The following is a 27,121-nucleotide window of genomic DNA, read 5'->3' on the forward strand; positions in this document are numbered from 1 at the left end:
CAGCAACTTTAATACTTTTTAAAAAATCGATTACTAAGACTTCAGCTAATTACTTTTAAAAAAAGACATTTTTTAACTCTGAATGTTTTTAGAATACCTTAGTCTATAATTACACACAAATAAGTTTATGAAAATATTCATTTTATTTGATTGAAATTGATGTTAGATACTTGCATATCGATACGACAAGATAAACTGTATGTAAGAATCTAAGAACAGGTTCTATTAATTAAGATTAAAAAGCCAATAAGTATTTAACTTAAAAAATTTTAAAAATTGATAAGAAATTTGATGATTACTATTAAATTAGATGTAATATATTTTCTTAGAAAAGCAGAGAATTTACTAGAAAGGTAGAGAAAATTGTACAAAAAGAAGTTAAACAAACAGTTAACTCTTTTTTTTTTAGTGATGTCATTCGTCATAACAACAAATATTTGTTTAAGAACTTATTAAAAAAAAATAAAAGTATTTAAATTTTCTATGGGTAACAATTATACCACTGTTTAATTCTAAGTTTCGACGGTTGTTATAAAACTAGTTTAACTTGTGCAAAACAAACTTTTTTTTTATCACTAATTAACATGAAACATTAAATTAGGTTTTGATTAAACTTAACGTTTTTAAACCCTTTTATTATTTTATCCTTCATAAAAACTATTCAATTAAATAAAACGACAGTTATATACCAATTAAATACTGTTTAATAATTTTTTCAAAATTAATTATATTTTAATTATGTCGTTTATCAAAATCGCAAAAGCTACCACCAAAACACTTTTACATTGACAAGTTACTACAAAAACATTTAATTTATAACTAAAAAATCTCTGTATACGAGGTTAATTAGAAGTTTAAATCTAGTAAAAAGTTTATACTTTGACCAATCATGTGTGATGGGTTGCTATAGTATTTAGGAAAACACAGTTAAGCAATGAACTAAAAGTAAAAAAGTATATTTAAAAAATGTATTTACTTATAGTTAAATAATTACTAACTAATTTATAATTTCACAAACTGAAATCATACTAAATTTCGTCCAAAATCTATTTTTTCTATTACTCTTTTTTAAAAGAACACATTTCAGTGGATTAATGCAACTAACGTTTTTTATTATTAACTACAACTTTAAATGTTTTAAATTATCTTTATTATAATGATTGTAAAGTTTTATGTTTCATAACTTGAAAGACATCTATAAGATAATGATAACCAAGTTGTTTTATATAAAAAACATTTTATGACTTATTAATACCTATCAGGCTAGTTTTAACAAAATTATATAATAAAGTCTAGTATATTGATTAACGTTTACAAACTACAGCTAATAATAACTTTTGCAAAAACAGTAAATATAAATACAATAGTGTTATAGTTAACGGTTTTTTCAATACATTTGGCAACCATGCTTAATTATAACGAAAAAATAAACAGCTTAATTAAAAAAAAAATTCATCGCTGTTTAGATTCTTCCTTAAAAAACCATATTTTATGACTTAAATTTATTTACGATCACTTTATATTCTGTTTACTAAAATTACCTGAAAATATACAGTTTTTGTTATTCTAATCTATTATCGAATTCTTACTTTTCTGTGATAAAAACTGTAATTGCTTTGACAATTTATAACTAAAGTATTCATATGTTCCTCCAAATAAATTACAAAAATAACAAATTAAGAATCAATTAAAGTAAAATCAAAACTACATTAATTTTTTGTTTTATAAATAGAATATCTTTTAAGTATAAATGTAAATATAGCAGAGAAAAACCTATTAGTTATAGACTACTTAATAGAGACATTTATAAGGAGAAATAAAGTTGATTATCATTTTGTGATCCTTTTATTTATACATTTTTAGACCCTCTGTAAAAGAAGATCATTAAATTAAATTTAAAATTTTTCAAAAACTTTAAACTCTTTATAAACGTCATTTGAAATTTTTACTACTATACTATAAAATAAAACGGGACAAAGAAAAATTTTTATTAAAGTAAAGTTAAAGGAAAAAAATATATAACAAATAAAGCTTTAGATAAATTACTCTTTACTTTCTAAGTCTAGTTTAAAACAAATGAGTCTAATTTCTAAAAAAATATCTAGGTCAATATTAAAAAGTTAAAGTCTAATGTGGTTAAAATAAGAAAAAGAACAATCTCTAAAATTGTTAAAAAAATTGAGAACACAAACATTTCGGATTTTATTTATACTTAGATAATGATTTTAATCCTTCATATAGGTAAATTTCAGTAAAACAAAAATAGGTTTATTTTGTTAAAATTTGTTTTTATACTTAATTAAATAAAAAGAAAAAAAAAACAATCACAACAACAGTAAAACAACAGTTTGATATCAATTAAATACATTTAACTTTAAATTTTATATTATATTATTTCTAGTGACGCCATTTTTGAAATAACATACGTTTCTACCAACAAATATTTACGTAAACAAGTTAAAACAATAACAATTAACTTGATAAAAAAACATAATTTAAAAACATCTCTTTTCGAGGTTAAAAAACATTCAAAACTGAGTAAAAAGTTTAGATTTTTAACTAATCATGTGTAATGGGTTGCTATAGTATTTAGGATAACACTATTAAGCATTGACTTTAAGATAAAAAAGTATAATTTTTAAACTTTATTACTTTAAGTTAAATGAATGCAGATTTATCAAAAATTTTAATGAGTGCAATAATACTTAAAGTAGTCGTTTAATTATATATTTTTATCATTAAATTATAAGTTTAAAACATTTTACTGGAACAATGCAACTAACGATTTCAACTATTAATAACAAAATTATAACTCATTGCTAAATATTTTAAATTATTTTTTACTAAGATGATTATGAAGTTTTATTTTTTTAACTTAAACGAGATCAAAAAAATAATAATAACCAAGCTATTTTGGTGTATAAAATATAATATGACTTATTGATACCTTTGAAATTAACTTATCAGTATAAAATAATTCAATAAAGTAAATAATTATATATCTTTTAATTAAAGTTACAGTATAAAGCTAACACTAAAATTAAAAATTAGTTAAGTTTATTACTATTGCTGAAAACAAGTAGGAAAAACTTAATAATGGTTTATGAATGCTAACAAAACCAAAAAAGCTTTGATAGTTTACTCTTCAAGAACTTTTTAACACGGTATAATACTGTATACAAGACATTTTAGCAGCAAACGATATGCTCGACATATTTATATTTAGTAAACTAATAAATACGTATAAGCTGAACATGAAAATATTAAAAAAATTTTAAACCTTTCTTAATAAGCTACACTGTATAAAACAAAGAAAAATATAATGAATGAAAATAAGAACTACAAAAAAAGTTGGAAAATACAACAAGGTAAAGAAATATTTAAACCAGGAACAATGATTTGCAGATTGTTTTCATTAACAATCAAATACAAACAATCAAAATACATATACAAAGCTTTAAAGAAGCTTTATTAATAATTGAACATTTAATTATTTATATTAATTGATACATCAACAAAACAACAGAATTAAAGAGCTCATGCAGAAACAGAAAAAAAAATATTATTAAACTGAAAAGCAGACAAAACTTAAATACTAGTTAAAAATAGGATTTTTTAACTCTATTTGATGAGTTTTCGTTGATATGTGGTTTAAATTAAAGTTTTTAGATAGTTCTTCTATGAAATTAAATGATTTTTAAAATTATAAGATAGTTCTTAAATCCTTTTAAAAATTGACTTATTACTAATTAACTTAATACAGATTTTATTTTGAAATTTTCAGTGAACTTAAATTTTTTTAATGTTTTGTTGATACTTGGCTAAAAATTTCAATTTTAAATAGTTTTTAATTCCATTACAAAATTTCAAGGTATAAATATTAATAAAAAATGAAGTCTTTATTTTTATTTTGAATCTTCATACTATTTAAATTCAAAATGTTTTTAAAACTAGCACCTATTTATCTAATTATACTTTAAAAAGCTTGAAATTTGTCATGTCTTACATTTTAATTTTTGTTTAGGTTTTCACGCATGAATAAGTTTTTTAAGATTATTATAGATAAATAACATTTTTGTGTAAAGTTTACTATCTTAAATTTCTTGAAGAGGTCGCAAATTTTTTTGTCACCGAAACTTTTTTTGGTCGTAAATAAAACACAAATATTTGATATATTTTTGCAAAATTATTTATACAAAATTTAAAACAATAGTTTAAGTGTTTTGTTTTTGCAAAACTGTTTTATTAAATAGTTTTAAAAAATATTTGGAAAAATAATTATACTTTTATAAAAAAAATAATAACTTATAAGAGATTAAACGGTTTTTATTTTCTTTAATACAAAAATAATTTTCTATACTGTTTAGTTTTTTTTTCATCGCATAACAGTCACTTACGAAGTTCAAAAAATAAAATAAAATTCCCCGCATATTTTAGTTTCAAAAATAGTTTTTTCAGTATAGCTTATAAAGAAAAATATTTTTCAATCTTAAAGTTAATAAAACCATAAATACTTTTATCTGTACTAAAAGTTTTAAACAAGTTGTTAGTGAAGAAAATAAATTAATGTAATAACGTTTATTGGTATTTAACTAATGTTTTGTGTTTTAACATAACATTTTACTTAATAAAAACATTTATTGCATGTTGTGCATGTGAGACTTTATTGAAAATATAACTTTAAAATTTTTTTCTTAAAACTAATTTTAAATACAAAATTTTATGTTTGAATATATGTGTTTTTTTATCTTAATATATTATGAATGTCGTCAATGCGTGATAATTTTACTTCTATACTAAAATCTAAAATTTTTTGCATTTAAGCACTTACTGACGTCACAAGTATAATAACGCAACTTATAATATTTTTGTAATATATAAATTAAAACAAAATAGGTTTTAAATACCTTCTTGTAGTTTCTTAAGAATGGACACATATTTAAAAGACTGTAGTAACCAGTCTAAAAAAATCAAAACAAACAGTTTAAATAAAGCAGCAGTAATGTGTAATGTATAGTTAGGTATATTGTAGAATTAAGTATATTAGTATATAGTATATTAATAATCTTCTATGTATAATTCGTAACTGACTAATCAATTACTAAATATATAAATGATACTTTATGTATTATAAATTTCTTGTTTGATATTTATAAAAACTGAACTTATAGTACTAAAGCAGTAGAAAGTTATAAATTTAAGACTAATAAAGAAGGTTTTAAAACTATTTAAACTTCTTTTTTTTTTTAAAGTTACAAACTAAATTTATTTACAACATGAAATTTGATATATGGAGATACTTTAATTAATTTGTGCTTAAACTTCTACGTTTAATCGCCAATTTAAACAAAAAATTTTTTGTAGTATAAGTTTAAATTGTATACTGTAATTTTTACTCGCGATCAATTCCAACACACACATTCTTTAGTTTATTTTTGTCCTATTATTTTTTCCGTATTTTTTGTCGGTAGGAGTCGTTTGTCGTATATCATCAGGTGTGAATTGCGCTGGTGGTAATTGTTTGCGGGTTTGAACGAAGCAGTTACTTCTTTAATCATATGTAGTTTATTTTAATTGTATTAGCTAATGAAATGTTAGAAAAATTAAATGAATTCAGTTTAAATATAAATTTACAGTTTTAGAAACATTATTGGTTTTCATATACAATTATTTGAAAATAAAAAAGGAAAAACATAAAGTATAGTTTAAAATAGTTTTTTAGCCACTGAAAAATACCAAATTACTTAATTTACTGGTTCTTTTTACACTGTTAATTTGTACTACTTTGTAAATTAAATTACATTTCTCTTCGTAAAAAGTGTTTCCAATAGTCTATTATAGAAACTAAAACATTTTGTGATAGTGTACAATCAATTTATTTTATAACCTTACAATATTAAACCTATAACTTAAAAAAATATAGGAATATGAGCTTTAAAAACTATTTGTAGAACTACAAACATCATTTTACTTTTAGTATGAGTATAAATAATAATAATACTTTTAGTATTTAAAAAAAAGGTTAAATTCAGCCAATGAAAATGGTGTTTTCAATATTTTATATGAATTTTTAAGAAAAGTACAAATAATATCTTAAATAAGAAAAAAATGTTAGAACAAGTTGAGCATAACAAAATACTAAAATATGTACATTACTGAAAAAAAAATTAGTTTTGAATTTTACATTTTTAAAACGAAATTTTCTATTCTAATTCTATAAAATTAAGAATTTTTAAAGATTATAATAGAAATTTTAAAATAAGTATTTACAAAAATATAAATACAAACAGTCAACTATACTTTTTAAGCTATAATGTGTTAGATGTAAATTATATTAATTAAGTACTTAAAAATCTATAAGGTATTGTTATATGTTTGAAATGTAGACTTGTAACTAAAAATTTTTTAACTTTATTAATATTTAAAAGTTAGTTATTGACAAAAAATGTTATTACTACTTATTGAAGAACAAAAAAGTGCTAGAAATACTTGGTCCTAATTGCTGTTGGCCGAATAAATTTTAAATTATCGAATCGCACACCATTTGGATACAATTTAACGTCGTGCACAGGATAGCAAAACAAAACAAAAAAAATTATTTATTAATTATAAAATAAAATTAGACTACATTATTTGAACTAAAATAGACTAGCTAATAATAAAACTATTTTTAAAGCAATTTTGCTATACTATTTAAAATCAGAACAAAAAATCTGAAAGACTAATATAAATCCAAAATGAAAATACATAATCTAATTATTGAAAAAAACTGTAAACTTGCTTTCTTTTTATACAGTTTTTCTTTTTTAAGAGATATTCTTCCTTATTACCGAATTCAGGAAAAGCGCAACTCTCATTATTTAATCTTGCGTAGTACTGTATATTTTATCAAAAAGTCAAGAAAAAAAATTAATATGGATTTGTATGCATTGTTTTTCTTTTTATACCGCTAAAAAGAAAAAGTTTTAAACTAAGGACTTTTTTGAAAAAAGGGATTTTTGTGCACGCCTTAAGAAAATACCGAGCTACACCACTGCTGCACTCAAAATGAGCATAAGGATCATAATACATGTTGTTCATATGATCTAAAAATAAACCTATCAGATGTTTTCTGCAAACGTAATACTCATCTGCATAGATAGAACATATATGTTAGATTCAAATTTTTAAGAAACTTCTAGAAACTAAATTTAATAAAAAGTTCTAACTTCTATATTTTGTTAAAGCACCTGTTTGTTACTTAAATATAATCAGAATCTACAACTTTTATATACAACTTGTATTTTAAATTCAAAAAATAATTTAAAAAACATTGTAAAAATAAATGGAGATTAGAATTAGATAAACCTTAAACGCCTATTATTTCATTACTTGAATTTTTTTCTTTTAATGCAACGTAGACAAATAAAAACGATTTAGTAATCTAATTATATTTTATATGCACTTTCTTTAATAATTCATTACGCTTTTAAATCTAACTGTATTGATAAAATAACAGGTTGAAGATTTATTAAATTTTCCTTAAATAAGTCATAAAATAATATAATTTCTTCCTGACATCAAGAGGCATAAAAAACAAGTGTTTTTTTATTTTTTTATTTATTTAAATAATTTAAAAGTTTAGCTTATGTTCAACTAACAATATTTTAAATTAATAATTTATTATAAATTTTTTGTTGATATCTTTTGAAATAATGATTTACTTCGATCGATTGACTAATAAATTAAAAAGTTATTCTTTTTTCAAGTAAAAAAAAGTAAAAGTGTTTTTAGTTGTAAAATAAATTATTTTAAGTTTTATTTTTAAATTAACTAAACCAAACTTTTTTAACAATATAAGTAAAATTTATGAGTGTATGTGATAAAAAGAGTATATGTTTTTCTAATTGTTGACTAATTTAACCTGTTGAAGAATTTTATAAATAAGTCAGTTAATAGTTTAAATTGTTGGTGATTTTATGAGAAGTAAAAAACAAATATTTTAGCTTTGTTATTTTATATTAGCAGATTAAAAGAGTATTATACGATACGTCAACAACATTTCAATTGTAGAGCTTACTTACAAGAAGATTTTGATATTAAATAAATATAATAAATATTTTCTAGTAATTAAGTGTTTTTGTTGAGGTCTTTCGGAAATAATGTAAACTATTTACTTATTTTTGATTTATTATGATATATAAATCATGAGTAATGTATTAAAGAGGTACTGTGTTTTTAAGTGACGAAATAAATTAAGTTTGAAATATCTTAAAAAAGAGTTTAAACAATAATTATCTTTTATGTAAAAGCTTAATTATTTCGTCCTTAACTTTAACATGAAATATTTTTAAGTCTGATTTGTAAAAGTCATATAATAGAAAAGTTTGATCTAATAATTAAAATTGATAAACAACAAACAATAAATTTTACAAAAGAAAAACAGAAGCTTTATATGAAGACAATAGGTTCCTAAAGATATCGTTATAGTATTTTTACATCAAACTTATTAAAATTTGAAAATTTTATACTATAAATACTTTATTTTTTTTAGTTAAAATAGTTTACTAGGTTATTACTATTAAGTTAATAAAATCTGACTCAAAATTGGGGCTGCACAGTTCTAACCCATTAATATCTAACCGCTCTTAATTCCAAACACCAAGTACCAGAACCGCTTGCCGACCAAGGGTAAAGGTTATTGGTAACAGTAAAAAAAAAAATTAAAATAGTTTAAAAACAACATTCGACTGCGGATGATAATTTATTAGTTAGTGTTTATCATACTGTATTATACGCGAATTAATATAAACAAATATCTATGATAAAAAAGGAAGTTATAGTTTTTGTTTTAATATTCAATAAATAAATACTTTATCGATAAAAACTGTAAAACAAAACCAAAATTAACTAGTATGATAATGTTTTCAAACTAAAAGTTTTAAAGTTAATGATTTAAGTTAAAGTATATATAAAATCACGTTCACTAATAAGGTTGCACCAAAGATTTAGTGATTTATAAAGATCTTTATATTATTTTGCACTGTTTTTCAGTATTAAATTTATTTTTGTTTAGTTTATGAAGTTAATTTAATACGTATATAAAGTTTAATTAAAACATTTCGTTCAGCTTTTGTAACAAAAGCTCTTAAATTTTTATCATAAAAGGCTGCCAGTGAGACTTGTACACTTTTTTTATAAAAGATATGTTAAACCTACTATTTGCGGGTAAAATTCGTTTGAGTGTATAATATTTTTTTCTATTTATTTTGAAAAAAGAACTATCTAAACATTTTTCAAAAGAAAACTGCATTAATTAACCCTTAAATTATTGTTTTATATTTTTTTATACTTCTATTTTATTTAGACTTTACAAAAACAGTTTCTATAGCGTGACTTGTATAAGATATTTAAAACAATAACAATTGAGTTATTTTCTATATTAAAAAAAGGATTTAAATGTATTTTATTAGAGTAATTTTCTTTATTATCAGATTAACTTTTGACATAATAATCAGAAAGGCTACAGTATAGTTCATAAATCACTGTTCAAATAAATAAAACTATTTATTTATAAAGCTCTCATCAATTTATTTGGCGTTTTCAATGTAATAAACAGCTAAAAAAAAGTTTAAAAACATAATACTATTTATACAAAATTAAAATAGTTTAAGCTTTTCTTATCTATACAAACAAAAGAAGTATGTATTAAAAACAAAATATTTCATTTGTTACGTAAAATAAAATTTAATACTGTTTAATAAAAATAAAGAATTTAAGCTTATAAACATCTATAATAGTACAAATGTACATACAATAAAATTTATAAATGTAAAAGTTTATAATTATGTATCATCCTAATAAAACGTATTTTTATTATTATACCGTTCTATAAACCGCTGTGTTTTAGTTAAGTTTATGATTGATTTAAGTTTATTTATCCAAAAATTTTTTCTATAGTCTAGATTCTTTAACTTGGTTTTTCCTAAAAAATCAACCTTGTAAGCATCATCAATTTTTAGGCTCTCCAAATTGTTCTTATAAATAAATCAATTTTAAGATATCTAAAAATTGATTTTACAATGTTAACTCAAAAAATTATAATCATCATAAACTTGTTTAAAAGTTTTTCATTTGAAAGTATTTCTAAATATAACTAAATATAGTCTATATGCATACATATGTTTATTAAATAGTCTATAGGCAGTATTGTTTTTAAAGGTATTTTGTTTGCTTTAACAATTTATGTTTTGTTTAGAAAACAATACTAAATAAATTTAGAATAATATAACTTAAATAAACGTCCTAGACAAGACTTCGAAAAGTATAACTTAACATGTAGTTCATTAACATTGATAAATCGATCATAAAGTTCGTTACTACCTAAATTTTAATTTGAGTTGCAAACTTAGTTGATTTTATACTTATAACTCTGTATGTGCCTTTAAATAATTCAATTTATTTTATTTTATGGAATCAAAACTAAATATGGAAATAATAGATTTGTAATAAAAATAAGTATCATCAAACATTTATATTTCTTTTTTTACGCATCACTTCAGTTTTATAGTTTAGTTATTTACATAATCAATGTTTTAAAAAAAAAGTTCTAAACTAATTTAATGTTTATTTACTTCTTTTGAAGAATTCAAAATTTTGTAAGTTTTGTAGGCTTTTGTATTTGATATGTTTTTTAAAATGTACTCTACACTATATACATAGTCTTTACATTTTGTAAATAATGTTGGTAATAAGAATTTTTTGTTGTGATATGCCTAAAGTGGTGAAGTACAATTGAATTAATAATAGACTATAATCTTTGTTATTTAATTATTTTTAATACGAAATAATATTGTATATTTTTCTACTAACAATAAATTTGAAATCTTTTATTCATTTTATATTGCATTAAATGAAGTAAGACAACAGTAGTAAAATTGTTAGCACTTAAAATACAAGAAAAAAATGTATTTAAAATATTTCTAATATGATACGGCAAAAAATTTTATAAGTGTATTTTATGTTATGAAATTTTTGCTGATTTTAGATGCTAAAAAGAACCCACATATCTTTTGTTTATTTCTTATTAAATTACAATTTTTTATTACCGAAAATCGTATTATGTGACATTAAATAATCTAAAATTAAGTTAAACTAAAAAAATTATATCGATAATAAAGTTTTTTTTAATATTAAATAATGTACGACATTTTAATGTAGTAAACTTTAAAAGAGTAAAATTTTAGCAATAACAAATAATTTATTTGGTTTGACTTTTCCTTTAAATATAAATCATTTGTGAGAACATTTTAATATGAATAATGTTTAAAGTCATTGAATATAATTTCACATTTGTTAGTAGTAATTACAAGTACGTGATTAATTGATTTAAAACATTTTTTTAATTGTTTTATTAAATTATCTAAGTATAATAAAAAATTTTGTGACGTATTGCAGAATAAAATTAAGTGCTTTTTTTACAATTATATTATTTAAACGAAGTTAAAACAGACAAATTACTATAAATTATAACACAATAATTTATAGACTTCCATATAGGAAGTTGAACTAAATTTCTTTTTAAAGTTAAAAAATGTACAGTAATACATTTTTTTTGTTTACACAGCTAATTTTGATCCACATAAGTTGGAAATACTACTAAACCATAATAATGATTTTCTCTAAATATTTTCTTATTTGTTAAATTTTAAAGTTGCAATTCAAAACGATATATTTATGTTTTGTGCTTGCAACATACACAATAATAATAGTAATAAATTAAAAAAATGTTTAAAACTAATTGTAAACTTTTAATTACCTAGTTTTAAATGCTCTTTTTCAGTAAAATTTAACTACAGTAAAATAACTTGTACAAAGTTACAGAAAAAAGGTATAATTATTATATAAGAAATTAAGTATATTAGTATATAATGTAATAATTAAAGAAATTTATTATTTTGCATATTTCTTAATAACGTCATTTGTTATAATCTCTAACTGTTGTTTAATAATGTTTTTTATAAAGTTTTTCTTTTAACTTTTAATGGATTCATGATAAAGTAATTTCAAAAGCCTTTTACAATAGGTTAAAAATTAGTATTTAATGAATTAACGATTTAATTGAATGGATTATGTCAATGGTACAGAATTTCAATTAATTTTTATTTAATTGTAATTATGCATTTAAAAACTAAAACACTATAATTTAACTTTGTTATTTTAGTTAGTTTAAAATAAAAATTTTTATTAAAAACAATGTAAAATAAGTTCGTTATTTTATATAAGTTAATTAAAAGTAAAAAGTTGAGTCAATAAAATAATTAAGTCATAAAAAATTTAACTAATATTTAATTAAATAATTATTGAAAAAAAAACGTAAAAAGTACTGTTGTTACTAAATTAACTAGTCAATATTATGAACAAAGTAACAAGATTATTAGAACAAACTTTTTTTAACCAAAACCTATTCTAAATGTAATGGTAATAATAAAAAAATCGATATACAAAAATATATTTTGTTTTGAAACAATTGTTAAATATTTTAATACACGGTTGTCAAAAAATTATTGTTTTTCAGTGTGAATTGATAATAAACCTTTTTTTAAGGTTTATAAATTTTTCTTTTAATAGAATTTTAGACCTATAATTTTAGTTTGTTTACAAACAGTATCTAAAAGTAAACAGTTGGTGTTATAGCGGTCGACGTCAATGTATTAAAATTAAAAACAATTTGCACAATATCTTTTTCTTTAACTAGTTGTTTTTATAGTACTGTGTTGTTTTTAAACAACCAAAAACTTTTTCGTTTCTTTTTTAATTAAGTTTGTTTGAATGAAAACTAATTAAAAAATTTTTTAAAGTGTTTTGTTAAAAGTTTTTGATTGTTTCTACATTTGTTGTCTTGCATTTTCCTCAAAAAATTGAATAACACAAAATTTTACAAACAACTAGCAAAATAAACAGATAATATGCAAATTACTTTTATTTTATCATATTGACGTAGACCGCTATAAGACTTAATGTTTATTTTTGAATGTTTTTTACAAACGAAGTAATATAACGACGTTGAATTATTTTATCAAAAAAAAAGATTATTAAACTTTATAAAAAAGGTTAATAATCAAATCATTTGTAAAACATTTAATTGTTTGACAACCGTGTAAAATTTTTTTTTAACAACTATTTTTGTGAAACGAACTTTGTATTATTTAACCAGTTGCGAGGTATTTAACGACTCAAATGAGATAAATTAATTAAAAATACCAAAGCAAAATTATATATTCAATATTAATATAGTGTTTTGCATTTTTAACAAAAATTATCTTAGTAACTTTGAAAGACAAAATTTTATTGCAAAAATTGTTTTTAACGTCATATTTTTTAATCGTTACAATTTTATTTTTAGACATTAGTATTAGTTTTTCAAGGAGCAATAAACAAGTGTAAATTATAAAAATAAAGTAAGAACAAAAAAACAAAAATGTTTGCTTAGTGTTTTATAGAGATTATAACTAAAGTTAGTTAAATTTAACTTTTTATAGACTTAAAATCTGTTAAAGTTTAAAATTTGAAAGAACAATTAGACAGCATTATTTAATTATTTTTATTGCAAAACGTGAATATTAAGAATCAAGACAAATATAAATCATGTTTAAAAATTAGAAAACTGTTAGTATGTTTAATAACCTACTTGAAAAATATTAATAGTTTAAGAAAATTACTATGTACTTAATTTCCTTAACGAAAACTGTGTAAGATGAGACTACGTGAGATTTTTATAACTCAGTTTTATTTCATATTTAACCATTAGCGCAATAATAAGTTTGAATTACTATGTTTTTGCTATAAATGTTGAAATTTTCAAAATATTAGATAAAAGACTTGAAAAAATGGTTTAGTGAAGTACTTTAAAGTGAAGTTAGGTCGATAACTTACAATTACTTTTTAAGTTTTAATAAGTTTACTAATATTTTAAATTGTTTTAAAATATTAGTTTATAATGTTAATAAATATTATTTGTGTTTTATATAGAGTATGATTAAAGTTAATTTTACTCTATAAAGGTTTAGAAGTCATAAAAATTTAAAACCAAACTAGACATCACTAATTTATTCTTAACTCGAACATTTAAAATTTAAATATTGACAAATAGAAAATATGTTTTTAATATAGGAAACTATTAATATCATAAATAAGCTATTTAAAAAAATAACTAATTTAAGAACAGAACAATGTCTCTAAGTTTTAAAACGAAATATACTGTGTGAGATTAGACTATGTAAATATTTTTTAACTCAGCTTTTTTTTTAATATTTAATCATCTAAGCTTTTATAATAAAACTCCGAAAAACTTTTATTTTTTATTGTTTTTTTTTTTATTGATAAGTAAGCATAACACATAATCATATTTAGTTTGAACAATACTCAAAAAACAAAATTTTGAGACTAAATCATCATTAAAGTATACAAAGTTTGTTACTTAAGTGATTTATGTATATATATTTATTAGACTTATGAATATTGTAAATGTTGAACTTTGTACTTTAAGAACCAAAGCTTTAACAGAACAAATATAAAAAATATATAAGTATATTTACATTAAATTTTAAGACTAATAAAGCTTCCTGCTGAATTTAAATGAATACAAAACAAATCAAAACAAATTTTGGTCCTTCAGAGATACTTTTGCACGAGTTAATAATTAATAAACAATTTTTTTTTTTTTTAAATTTTTTAATAATTTATATTACATTTCAAGTCAACGTTGACCCTTACACTCGGTCGGTAGTCTTTTTTTTATATACTACTTATCCATATTTTTTTAATATTAGTTTTATAAGTTATTTTTTTTTAATTGAATTCTTTTATACTATTATCCCTCCCCCTTAAACTTTGTCGGTCATTTTTTTGTTACTATTACATTTTTTTGTCAAAATTCCAAGACTTATAGAGACAGCATAATAATTTAAGTCAAGCCTTATGCTTTGTTATATAAATATATCTTAGTTAATTCGAGAGTTTGTGATTACAAATATATGACGTCAGTTAAAGTTTTAGTTGCAAAATAATTATATATATTGACGTCAAAAGTAATCTGAACGTAGATTAGTTTTTATTAACTTAATGACGAAACTTAAAAAACCCACTATTTAAACAATGATTTATTTGAATGAAATATATACAATTTTCAAAAAATCAAACAAATGCAAAAGAGGCTAATTAAATCTTTTTGAAATAATTTTCCCCTTTTTTAATAGTGACCATTTGTAAAAAAAAATAATTGTGCATGTTTGACCCGTTTTACAATTCTAGTGGTAATTTAACGCAAATAGTAGGTTCGAAATATTTTTAATAAACAAACACAACTAATTAGTCATTAAAAATAAAAAGTTTTGCAGCTTCCATTGACGAAAATGACTTAATAAAATATTATTTCAGTAATCTAAGTTGTATAAAAGATTAGCAGCTATAAATTGATAACACATTTTGTCTACCAGATCAATATTTGATTAAACATTTATCTGTTACATAACCTATTAATTGATTAATTGTACTATGAGTAAACATTTAAGTAGTAAAACCTAATTAAAAGTATAGTAGAAAAAAGTTTAAGCCTACATTATGCAGTATTAAAATAAATAAATTAAATTATTGTTATCCAAGTTTACTAAAAGACTGTTTCGCTAAAATTACTTAAGCATAATAATCAAGCTGTGAAAAGCGTTTATAATGTATAACAATTTTTCTATAACTAAAGCAACCATGTTTCAATTAAATTGTATAATTTTATATAACATTGGACACCCACCGCAAATAATAGGTTTGACATATATCTCCAAAAAGTGAACAGTTTGGTAACTTTTCAACAATCAAAATTTGAAGCTTTCATTAGCGAGAATAAACAAAAAAACATTAATTATTAAATTAATTAATTAAACAAAAAAAATAAATCAACTTGATATCTTCAAACTAATTTTTAAATGTTTAAACTGTTTTTAGTTGAAAAAAAATAAACAAACTTAAGAGTTACTCTAGTAATAAGTCTTCATCAATTATGTTTTCTAAAAATTACTAGTATTTATAATGTTTTAAATACCTTCTATGGGAAAAAATATAGAATTTTTTTTTTAAATCAAGGAGTAATTTTTTAAATAAGAAAAAAATTAAATGGTTAATATAAGCAGTCTACTATAAATGAACGAGCTGAAAGTTTTTGAAAACAAATTTTAATAAATCAAAATAAAACAAACATAAGTGCATTTACCCACAACTGGTAGAATTGACATTTTTTTTTATAAAAAAGTGAAGTTATGATACTTAATATGTTTGTAAAAGAACAATAGTTTGCTTCTATTAAAGGAGCTAAATGATTTGATTGAAATTAAGTTTCTATCTTTGTTATGGACAAGTTCAGTATTAAAACTTATAAAACTTTTTTTACTACAAATGAACATTTAATACCAAAAGATGATTAAGTTTACTTATATGAAAACTATTTAATTTACCAATTTTTTATAAATCATTAATATATTCTATTATTCTAATCATAAATTTTAGAATGGCAAATATTCCAAGATTAAAAATATAATTTCTCAGTTCTCTTGAATTCATATAAACTCTTCGTTTAACTTTGTCTTTAATACTTATAATCAATTTTTATACTACAAAAAAATGGTAAGAAAAACACTAAGAAATTGTAAATACAAAATATTAAACATGCTTTAATACTAATAATACACTGGTAAACTAAATAGTTTCTATACCAAGGTATAATCAAAAGCCTATAGTGGAAAAGTATAGGTTTAATACAAAAAAGGTTTTATTTATATTATTTTCAACAAAAAGAATAACTTACAGCCTCTATCGACAATTATGAAATTATAACATTTTAAAGTATTTTTAAATTAGCTGAACAACTTTAAGATTGTTAATTTTTTATACATTATTTTCTCAGAGAAAACTTACTATTTATTAGTGTTTGATGTTAAACTAGCAAATTCTATATTTACTATTGAGAATTTTTGTAGAAAATTCGACAAGTATTTGTAGCTTTAAAATCTTTTAAAGTTCGAAAGGTAAGTAGTAAAATTGGACTTTCGACTTCTCGAGTTTAATTACATTTTTATTTTTATTTTTAACTTTATTGCGATGAGTTAGAACAGTTTTTAGATAAAACATTATTTAGTATATACTTTAAGATAAAAAAAATATTATTAAGTAGTTTGTTTAGATTATTTTTATTAGAAGCTTTATCATAAAGTCATGCTATTCTTAATTAACTGTTATGTACAATTCTATTTCTTACCATAAACTAACTTAAACACGTTTTAGCAAAAAACAGTAGTTTTGTTTAAAACAATGTATAAAAAAACTTGAAAAAAGTTTAAAGTTCTTAAACATAATTTTTTATTAATGTCTTAAAAAACAAAACTTCAACAACTTTAGAAATAAAATTTACAAAACATTCTATAGAGTTCTAAAGATTTTTAAAGTTTAAATATTTAATTAAGTAGTGTTAAACTGCATTTATAGAAAAGTATCAAATTCTTTTATTTAACTTCACTAGATGTACTAATGACTGAAGATGAATCGAGCATAAAACTTCAAGATAAAATTAACAAACATTTATAAATAATAATAAAAAATTTCCTACCATTATTATATCTGTGCTAAAAATCCATTCTAACTTGTTTAAATTCACCTTTTGAAATTTTTAAAACTTTGATTTTTACTACAAAACCAACTTTTAAGTAGATGTGCTAGTAACAAAGGTTGTTAACATTAACATATTGTTTTGTTAGTATTTTAATTTGCTAAACATTGCTTCAACATACACTAAACACTTTTAGTTTTTATATTAATAATGGTCATTAAGTAGTACATAAACTAATATTAGTTATCAAAAACAAAAAAGTATAATTGATCTTTTAAAATATAGCTTAATAAAATGTTATTTAATTCAATTAGCATTTTATTTTTTAATTTTTATCATAAAGATTTAATTCTAAAAAGTTATACAAAAACAAAGTCTAACAGACAGTTTATGATAATTTCATCGTTTTAAATCTTGTGACATCAATCGGCATAGGAATAAACGTTAACTTAATGATTCTATTTAAAAAAAACTATATCCAGTAAATATTAGACTACGACCATTTAATAAAATTTGAAAACCTTTCTCAACAAGGTTAATTAATATCATTAATGAAAAAACTAATCCAAAACACATGGGTACATCATATTTAAATAATAAATAAATTAATAAATATTAATAAAATAATTAATATTTACGTTGTGTGCCAGATAGTTAATTTGTTTTAAAGCAGAGTATTCAGAATCAAAAGTTTATTAAGTCTAGGGGTTTTATAACTTTTATTTGCGAGCATTAAGTATATAACATACATAGTATTTTAAAAGTAAATTATTACTATGTAAAACAAATAAATTTGCGATTAAAGATAAGGCTACTTTATCTAAAAATCTACTAATATTGTCAAACATACTTTTATAAATAGGCAATTTATTTTTTATACAAACTTACAAAAATAATTCTATATTTTTAGTCAGTTAATAAATGTTAAACGTCCTTATAACATAACTTATGACTTAAGTAGTTATACAAAAAGTTGTAATTTTTGCTAACTATACTGTTCAACCATTTTAATTTTTGAATTACGTTCAAAGAAACACTAATAAACAAAAATACATTTGTTTGTGAAAACAATACATAATTAATTCTTTAAATATACATTCTTCTTAAAACACAAGATTTTTTTTATAAAACTTTGTTAAACTAAATGGGAAAGTTGTACACTTCGATTTAAATGACATACTATAAATTAAAACACAACTTCTACTATATAGAACTAGTTAACGCTAAGTCCGTTCTTAAATGCTTTTTTTAACTAAAAAGTAATTAAAGGTAACTTATATAAATTTAGCTAGCTTGTCAAATTTAAGAACCAGCTGATAAACTTAATTTAATTTAGAATCTTGATATCAAAATTCTACAGTTTGTTGTTTTTTAATTTCTAGTGACGTCAATAATAAAAAAAGTAAGTGTTTAACTTAAAGTATTTTATTTAAAGTATTACGTTGTCTAAATATAAAAGTTTAGTACATATATAGACTAAAGCTTTTTAACACAGAGTTAAACTTAAAATATATGTATATGCATATGGCTAAAATAGTATAGCTTTTGTTAGCCTTATAAATAAGTAAGATAAAATTTGTATGCATAAGTATTTACAATGAACTAGTTTTTGTTGTTTTAAAGCTAAAAAAAATCTAAATAGCTATCTTAAACAGTAACAAAATATAAAGGAACTCCCTAAATTTTTTTAATCATTAAACACTAAAAATATAACTTTGATTGATTTATTTCACTCGCTGAAATTATATTGACACTATATGATAATTTTACAGTTTACAAATGAACTTTTTATTTCTTAACTGAAGTTTTAAAACTATTTAAGTTACTTAATAGAAAAAACTAGAGAAACTTCCTTTTATTTTAATTAAGTAATGTTACTTTTATAACTAAACAAAATACTTATACTAAATGCTGCTAGTTACTAGCTTGATATAGCTATAAATTATTTAACCACTACATGTAAAATATTAGATTATAAAACGTTACAATGCTTTGACAGAGGTTCATTCAGATACTTTTTCTATAGTCATAGGTGAATTGTATACTAACTCATGTGTGATTTAGAATACTAACCTAGCTGACAAGTTAAATAAAAAAAATATATTCTATATCTTCAAAAAAAAAAAAGTTTTCTATATTTGTCTTTGTGTAGTTTTTTTGAGCATTTTAGCAGCAAACGATGTTTTTAAAACTTTCAATATTAAATTAACACCTGTGAACTAAAAGCCAAAAAATTTCAAAGATTTAATATTTAAGTTTAACAGTTTAACTTTTGCAAAAGAGTATCAGTAAAGGAATTTAAATTTTTTTTTTCTTCTAAAAAAAATTTTAACTAAATAAACACTTAATAAATATGGAACTATTACCTTACTATAGAAAATCACTTTAGTCTTTTTTTTTTATTTCTCAATACTTATTTTATTAACATTCTTTAAACTTTATATTTTATGAAACGAGATTAAATACAAACTTTATAAGAAACTTGTCGTGTTATTCATTTTTCTAATGTGAAATCATTTGCTAAAAAATATATCAGAAAACAAAAGTCAAAGGAAAAAATTTATGAAATTTCCTTGCTCAGATATAACAATTTTGAGTTTGACTTATAATCAAGTTTTTTGCCGCAAAATTTTGATTATAAGTCAAACTCAAAATTGTTATATCTGAGCAAGGAATTTAAATAAACAAATTATAAATTCAACGCTGGTTATATGAAAACAATAAAATTTAAAGTTTGCGTAGACGAATATGAATGAAAAAACTTAAGCTAAAAAAATTATTTTGAAAAGTTTTCAATAAGATAGGGTAGTTTTATTACCTATTGTAGTTTAAATCGTTGTACAAATAATTCATAAAATAGGTAATATTCTTAACTTACCTATGTAAAAAGGCTAATATACTTTAAAAAATTACAAAATTTTACAATACAAATACCTTTTATGGATTACTAATTGTAAAAAGTAATTCTGTTTATAAAATTTCTTAGTATTTTTGTTATAATCAAGTTGTAATTAGATATTACGAAAACGAATAATTATGAGTACATAGAAGTTTATTAAAATGCTTCTTTTAAATAAATGTTAAATATAAATATGTTAAAACTATTAAATAAAGACTATTAAAACAAGAGTTTTGAGTGTGTTAGAATTCAAACTAGTTTGTTTCACAATAGCTACAAAAATATAGGTTGAAATTATATACAATCTTAACTGGATTGGTTAATAATTCGTCATTAATTTTAAATTTTAGGGGAGAGTCAGAGCTGATTTTCTGTATGTTTGTAATATCATTAAGTGCCTTCCAGGTATCTGCTGAACTTTAATTACAATTTAGTAATCTTTAAATCTTTTTTTTAATAGTTGTGATTCTACATAATTTCTTTTGTTAAGTTTTGAACTCTTTTTTTCTGTGTAACACTAAAAGCATTACTCAAGTTGTTAAATAAAGATAAATAGTTATGTATACAATTCTAAAAGAAGCTTTGTACAAAAGCATTTGTTAAAGTTATTATTTTATAAACACAAACTTGTTAAAAAAATTAAATTTATCTACCTGCAGTAATTCATATTTAACTTAACAGCTACTAAATCTTGTTTATTTAAAATTACTTAAAATAAGTTACACGACTCTCAGATAGTTTATAATAATTTTTTATTACCAAATCACAAAACAAACTTATCTATTTTTCCTATATTTATAAAACTAAAGTTAATGTACAATAACATACTAAACTTTAAACTGATTTTGTAATTTTTAAACTATATTATTAAAATTACGAAATTTAAAAGTATAGTTTTATTACAACTTAGTCGATACAACATATGATAAATTAAAAACTAGCATTTATACTTTAAAAATTTTGAAAATATATTTTAATAAATTTATAAATCAATTAAAAGCATAAAAATACAATGAAAGCAAACAAAATTTTACTTGCAGTTAGAAAGACAACAATAAAGCAAACTAATAAACTTTTCTAATATGTTCTAATTTTTCTTTTAAAATTGTGTAGTATAGTAATATGTGAATACGTCATATGTCATAAAACTAAGTATTTTTTCAAGCTATAATATATAAATTTAAAGAGATAATATTTTTTGAATTTGAAGTACCTAGCTAGTTTTAAAGCCTTTAAACATGAGGTAAAACATTAATAATATTTTAAAAAGTTCTAAGAACATTTTGTGTGGTTTTCAAGTAAATAAAAGCTTAAATAACAACAATTTTTAGACGTTTTTGTTAAACTCTTTTTTCATTATATTACTTTTTAATAACCAACTAATTAATATAATTTTTTACTGGTAAAAAACTGTAAAGTTTTCGTTTGTTGACAATTTTCAATTGTTTTAGTTTATATAAAAGGCAAAACAATTGTAAAAATACTGACTTTTGCTTTGATATTCTCAATTTACATTCAGATCTTATAAATTTTGATAAGTTTTAAATATAAGTCGGACTAAATAATGTTATATCACAAGTTATTTAAAAATATTTTATAGATAAAACTTAAAGTTAAAACTGAACTAATTTTAACAGCTAAGTTTACAACAAAAGACGACAGAACTAAAACCAGCTTTATATAAAATAAATAAAAAAATAAGTTATAATGTGTAAATTTTTAAAATTTTGAGAAAAAGTTTTTTTAAACTATAATTTCTTTAACGTGTACACTATTTATTCAACCATAAATAAGAAATTATAAAATCTAAAAGTTACAATTTATTTTACCAGTTTAGAGTCTTTTTAATACTTTTTTACAACATTAGAAACAATTTAACAACAAAACGGAGTTTAAAAAATGTAAAAAAAAATTATATGCCAAATTTTTTTAAGTTTTAATTTTACCATCATGAAGTTTTTTATTATAATCTCATATTTGTGCTTGAAATATTGTATATAATCAACTAAGTTTTCCAAAATTTTGTTTAGATTTACTGTGATAATTTCAAAACTTCTCTAGACGAAGCTGTCTATTGGTATAAATTAAATTACTCAAGTTTTGACACTTTGTACGATTTATTTCTTTCAATTACTTATTTAAGTAAAATCTATGTGACGTTAATAACTATTTAGACATTATTTTTATAACCAGTAAATATAATATCTAAAAATATTGTTTAAAAGTTCAGTAAAAATTTATCAATCATTACGTCCTATTTTTTTTGAATTTTTTGTATGATTTTTGCAACTCTGTTTAACAAAGTGCTTTTTATTTTAAGCTGAACATTAAAGGCAATCTATTTTGTATTTATAAAATGTTATCTAAGTACTGAAATTTCAAAGCTTTCAGTTTTTTAATTAAAAAAATAATACATAGATTATTTAAATTATATTAAACTATTAAGTTTAAACAGCTTTAAACTTTAAAAGATATCTAATACTTGTCAATGAAACACCAAGCATTTTACAGCAATAGATTTTCTACTTAGAAATTTCTTAATTAATCTGCTTAAATAATGCTTAAAAAAAGTTATTAAAAAATATAAATTACACTTATTTAACTTAAACTAAGTTAGTTATATAGTTTTTAGAGTAACTAAATTTATTTATTAATAATTTTAATTATAAGTTAATTTAAAACATAGAACAATTACTCAGATTACTATTTTGTGAAGAAAACGTGTAAAAACACATATTAGAATACATTTTTATGACGTCAGTTGTTATAAAACTAAACACTGGTTTTAAACATTTTTATATGATCTGATTACATTTTCTTTAATCAAACATTAAGAAAAATTTTAATTTTACAGCCTCTTTAAAGAAGGCTCAATAACAATAGTGAACGAGTTAAGTAAACAAATGTACTTTCTGAGACACAATGCTTTTTTTTTTTGTTTAAGCACTTTAATATACTTATATAATCTATTCCTAAATCTAATTGAACTTATTAATGAAGTGAAATCCAGACGGTCAATCGACTTAAAATACTTTTGCAGTTTGTTATACGGTATATCTGTTTAATATCTAGGTTATACCTTAAAATAAGGCTTTTTCACTTAATATAACAAAAGTATTTAATATTTACTAGTGTTTGTTTAAATTGCATTATGTTAATAGGCCTATACAAGTTGTATAACAATTTGTAAAAGTTTCTAAAATTAAACTTGAAAATAACTTATTATAAAGCGCTAATACATTAGTCAGGAATATTACAACATTTACAACAGACTTACAGTGTAGTTTTTAGACCGTAATATAACGGTTTTTGTATCTGAATATTACAATTGAAAAGGTTCACTTTTTAAAATTGTTAAAGTCACGTGAATTATTATAAGATCCAACTTAAATATAGTTATAACTGCTTACTTTAAAATCCTACGCAGAATAGTTCAAAACATCGTAAAGTAAACGAATTAGTTAATTTTATATGATTAACGAAAAACGTCTCTTAAAGTACATTTTAAAAACAAAAATATAAAATATAACGAAAAAATTGAAATTGAAATTTTGTGTAGGATGAAAAATCAAAAAATAAGGTGATGAAAATAAATTAAACTTATGTTTAGTTAATACTTAATTTAAATTTTATACTAACAATGATTTTTGCGTAACACATTAAAATCATAATGTTTTAAAAATGTAAAAAAAAAATACTTTAATTATTTAATTAAGACTAGTTAGTTTTTGAAGAAATCAAGATTAAAATTAAGTAATCATATTACCTTCTTATAGTTAAATTTTATAAGTAATTTTTAAACAAATTGGTACAAATAATTGAAAAACAAAAAGGAATAAACAAATTAGAATAAAAAATAAAGTCTGCTAAAACTAACGAAGTTAAAAGTTTTCATATTCCGTTTAAATTTTTTTTTTTTTTAAACATGAACTCATGTACCAGCGAGAATTATAGGCTTGACATTTTGTCAAAAAGAGACTAAATCATTTATTTTTTATTTTTTGACTAGAAATTTTTAATTCTTTTATTAATGTAGCTAAACAAAAAATAAGTTAATTAAGTGTCCAACGATATAAATAAGTTTCATAAATAAAAAAATATTAAAGTTTTGAGTTTTAAATTTAACTCTACCAAACTAAATAGTCACTTTTTAACTAAAAGCAAATCTACTTATTTTACAACGTGTACATTTTTTTATGGTTAGAAAATTAATTTATAAACAGAAACTCAATGGTAAATGTAATATAAAAAATGTTGTAATCAGTTCATTTCTATAAACATCAATTTTATTTACAATGTATTCACTACCTCTTACAATTCACATTTGAGAAAAACCTTTCAAAACTTAGGATCTGAATCTAAAAAGTATTTGTCTGTCTGAACGCCAATACTGCAAAAAAGTTATTATCCAGTAAACAAGTAATTCGAAATGCTCCGATCCGCCAAAGACTTAATTTTTTCGGATCCAGCCCGCCGATAGAGAAGCGTTGCGCACCCCTACTTTATATGGTCAATACATTATTAACTTTATAATAAATTTACGTCTATAGTCAATTTTTTTACTTCAAAACATCAAACCTTTTTTAAAAAATAATAGTAATAGTATTTACTCGCGACAAAGTACAGTTTGACTTTTTTAAATAGAAATTAACTTCATGTACAGCAGTTCCAAAATTATATTGTCACCTTCAAAAATTACATTAAAATCACAAGTTGTTTAAGTACAATACTTTCAAAAAAAGGTTTAGGTTAGGATAAATGATGTTACTAAACTAAATCATAACAATATGAACAAGAAAAATATGCATTGTATAAATGTTGAGTTAAAAACAATTAAAACAAGCACATACTGTAAATAATTTATCTTCCTCTGGTAACGTTTGCAACGCTTTTCTGCCAATGTCATCTCAGTGCTGTCTTTAATCTCCATTAACGTGTTCTAACCCTCTCCATTGCAATCTCCCCCTATTTGAGGACGGTCCATCTTTTAAGGCTTTGGTTTCAAAGAACTTGCATTAAGGTGTACAATGTTGTGAATGATAAGCAAAGAGGCAACTACAGAAGCATCGACGTCAGTTGTTTCATATGTGCAACTCTCAAGAGGGCATTTAATCACAGGCATTGTTGATTCAACTCAATATGACTTTAATAAATATAAATATCTTTCTTATTTAACATCGTTCACAAACTGATTAAAAGTATTATAAAGTCTATAAAACAAAACATAATTAAAACAAGATAAATATTTATACAAAGTTCTTACGTCGTATTATTTTTTTTAGTTTAATTCTCTGTTTATTTAGGAAATTTTTATTTTAAAAAAGAACGAGTTTAAGGTTAAAGATATTCTTTTTTGTGTTTATAAAAAAATATTTTCAAAATTTCTAAAATCTTATTCAACTAATAAACTATTTAAAAGTCTTTTAAGTGAACTCTTTAGAAAGTGATTAATTTCAAACGATTTCTTTATTTTCTATATTTTAACATATATATTATGAATATTTATTTATATTTACATACTAATCCTTAGGTATTATACTAGTCTTGAAAGAATGATACATATTTTTCAAGTAATCTCGTGTCTATACTGAGAAGTATATGTTTTATATATTTTTTTATTGGGTAGGTTATTCTCTACAATATTGAAACATATACTAAAAAGTTATTTTATTTATAAAACAAACTAATTATTGTAGTTTTGATTTTGTTTTAATGATATTTAATTTGTAATATTTTGTTCATTTGAGAGAACATAAGCACACTTTAGTTGTAAATTGTTAAGGTATAATTCAGTTTTTATTACCGGAAAGCAAACTTTAATAACAATCTAGAATAACAAAAGCTGTATATTTTTAGTTGTAATAATAAACAAAATATAAACTAATCGTTAAATATTAAAAGTCAAAAAAAATTCTATTTTAAAGTATTAAGATAAATTTTAAAGTTATGTTGCAAATTTTTTAAACTTGGTTGCCTGAGTTTCTTAAAAAGAAAGTGTTTAATATATTTTTTTTGCATTTTTACTTTAAGTTTTTGCTCGACTTGTTTTTAGAAATAGTTTGTAGAGGTTGGTCAGAATGCTTTACAATATTGATAGCAAAGGTTTAGTTAACTACTTTAAATAGGTACAACTTATTTGCAAAGATATAAAAATTTAAACGAGTGTCTTTTTATCTTTAAACTTGTATTCTCTGCTTTTTACTTGGAATTTGTTTTTAAATGTATTTAAATCTATAACAAAGCAAACTATTTTTAAAGCTTCTGTCGAAAAAGTTATATGTATTAGTTTTGTTTCTTTAAATTTTCATATAACCATTTTATAAGCTAAGGTATTTTTATAACACTTTGTTGTTTAACTGTTTTCTATTAAAAAACAATGAATTTTTCTTTGTGTAACAGTTTAAAATGATTAAAAATCTTACAAAGCTCCTTAACTCAAATTTATTTATAAATTCTTAATTCTTAAGACTTACTGTAAAGAGGTTTACAAATCAATTTTATAGATTCCAAGTTAAATATTGTTGTAGTAGCCTCTTCATAAAAATTTTTAGTAACAAAACGTTTATGATTAATGACGTAACTTAAAACAG

Source organism: Thalia democratica, chromosome 2, assembly GCF_965202585.1.
Source record: "Thalia democratica chromosome 2, ktThaDemo2.hap1.1, whole genome shotgun sequence".
NCBI lineage: Eukaryota > Metazoa > Chordata > Thaliacea > Salpida > Salpidae > Thalia > Thalia democratica.